The sequence below is a fragment of the Scylla paramamosain genome, chromosome 14, assembly GCF_035594125.1.
Source record: "Scylla paramamosain isolate STU-SP2022 chromosome 14, ASM3559412v1, whole genome shotgun sequence".
Classification (NCBI taxonomy): Eukaryota; Metazoa; Arthropoda; class Malacostraca; order Decapoda; family Portunidae; genus Scylla; species Scylla paramamosain.
In genome coordinates, this window is record NC_087164.1 from 26,712,423 (window position 1) to 26,714,922 (window position 2,500).

General features: G+C 54.3%; 1 protein-coding gene across 26 annotated transcripts in view; it reads right to left on the reverse strand.

Annotated features, from left to right (window-relative positions):
* Positions 1–2,500, reverse strand: part of LOC135107101 (uncharacterized) — a 32,566-nt gene that overhangs the window by 24,581 nt on the left and 5,485 nt on the right. For all 26 annotated transcript variants that reach the window (XM_064016778.1, XM_064016777.1, XM_064016776.1 and 23 more), the window contains exon 2: positions 1–176. This exon is cut by the window's left edge and continues 200 nt beyond it. The gene's annotated coding sequence lies outside the window, so the exon portion shown is untranslated. The remainder of the gene's footprint in view (positions 177–2,500) is intronic.

Genomic DNA, 2,500 nt, shown 5'->3' on the forward strand with positions numbered 1-2,500 from the left:
AGAGAGGTGGGGTGGCTGGCTGCGCATGGCATCTCCTTCAGCAGCTTTCTACCCGGGAGAGCAGCGCCGCGCCCCTCCCTCGCTCTGCGCCTCCACCAAGCACCACACTCCACAGGCACCGCACACTGCCACAGCAGCAGCAGCAGCAGCAGGTCCACGGGGCACAGCAACAGTCACTGCGGGATGCAAGGTTGGCACGGATTAGTCAACAGAGTGAGAGGCAGGCGGCGGCGGCGGCGGCGGCGGCGGCGGCGGCGGCGGCGGCGGCGGCGACGGCGACGGCGGCGGCGACGGCTGCCACACCCACTCTCTTCACGTCTCCATTGCTGCCTGTGGATTATCAAAGGCCCCGCCCCTGTCCCGCCCTCACCGCGCCGCCCCGCGCCTCATTGGCCCGCGACGCGAGCCCCGCCGCGGCCGCCGCTGGTGATTGGGTGGCCGTTGTGTTAGGTTCATAGCAAGCTTTTGTGGCCTTTGTGGCAACTTGTCGTCAATAATGTGGTAGTTAAAGCTGCTGGAGGGACCTGCCGGGGCGCCGCGCCCACCACCGCCCCTCGCCGCCTGCGTCAGGGTGTTAGGCCCGCGGGCACACACGCGCACACAAACACACACACACACGCGCGCACACACACACACACACACACACACACACACGCGGTGTCAGTCATATAATAATAATAAAAATGAACGGTTTATTGTTGAGGCAGTTAACAAAGTGAAAATGTAGAGAGGGGGGAAATACTGGGTGATGCAGTAGTCCCCTTGCTAACTTCCCCAGAGCCTCTCGGTGCCTGGTGGATAGTCAGGACAGACTCAGGGTGGTCAGGGCTTCTTCATAGGTGGTGTAGGCAGGGCCAAGGATGACCCTGCACGCCCTCTTCTGCACTCTCTCCAGCTGGAGCTGTTGAGTGTGTGTGAGGGAGGAGCACCACGCTGGGGAGGCGTTTGGGGAGGATGAAGGTGAGGTACACCCCCCTTAACTCGTCAGTCGGCGTCCCCAGCGACCTGAGTCTGCGCAGCATGTACAGCTGTAGGTAGTGGATCTCAAGGTGCCGGCATGCTGCTTCCAGGTCAGCTGGTCGTCCACCGTGACTCCAAGCTTGGCACATCGGACCACCTGGAGGGGGTGAGGGCCCACTGTGAGCCGGGGAGGGGGCACTGGTACACAGGAGGTACACAAACGTTTGATGGTCATCCTGCTCTCCTCCGTCCACGTCTGCAGTCGCTCCAGAATTGCTAGCAGTGGCGAGTCGTCCGGGTTCTTGGTGGACACTGGGACAATGAAGACTAGCAGTGCTGTGTGATTTCCCCTCCCTCCTCCCTACGTCTCCCTATTTCCTCTCCCCACTCGTATTTCCCCGCATTGAGAACTGCAAAAGGGAGGAATATTGAAAGAATGACCTTCCTTCACGTCCTGTGCTAGTTAGGAGACGATACGTAAACAGGAGACGTTTCAAGAGGCAGCTGTGAAATCGACTATTGTTTTTCATCATCCCCACCTGTAAATTCACGTAAACTTCTCTCCCCCTTCTTATTCCCCCACATTGAGAACTGCAAAAGGGAGGAATATTGAAAGAATGACCTTCCTTCACGTCCTGTGCTAGTTAGGAGACGATACGTAAACAGGAGACGCTTCAAGAGGCACCTGTGAAATCGACTATTGTTTTTCATCATCCCCACCTGTAAATTCACGTCAACTTGTAAGGCTCCTGTTGACTCGGCACTGACAGCCTCTTTACTGGGGTTAATCATGCTGTTAAGGGAATGCCAGGTGAATGTACACCTCTTCTCTCTCTCTCTCTCTCTCTCTCTCTCTCTCTCTCTCTCTCTCTCTCTCTCTCTCTCTCTCTCTCTCTCTCTCTCTCCCCTTCCTTAAAATGTCCCTCTTCAAACACTTTTATTTTCCTCTTCCTCCTCCCTTCGTGTCCCTCAATTTCCTCTCCCCATCAGTATTTCCCCTGCCTAAACTCCCCTTCCTTTCTTCTTCCTCTTCTTCCTTTCTTCTTCTTCCTCTCTTCATTTCCCCTCACGATTTGAATTTAATTTTCTTATCCTGTTTTTTTTCTTTTTCCTCTCCATTTTCCTCTCCCTTAACTCATCACCCCTTTAGCTCCCCTCTCCCTCCCCTACCTTCCCTCCCCACCCCCCTACCACCAATATATTCCCTCGTACAGTAATATAAACAAGCATTTTCACCCTCATCACCATCCCAGCATCCTCTCAAGCTGATATAAACTCCCCACCTATTTCTTAACCTCCCCAATAATGACTCTCCTCCTCCTCCTCCTCCTCCTCCTCCTTATTGTGTCATTAACCTCCCCTGCCGTTTAATTAATTAGTCTCTTCAATTTCAATTAAATAAAAGAGATATGTTTGGGTTTGTGAGAGAGAGAGAGAGAGAGAGAGAGAGAGAGAGAGAGAGAGAGAGAGAGAGAGAGAGGCCCTTCCACTACACACACACGCACACGCACACGCACACACCTAGGCTGGTTTGTAATTG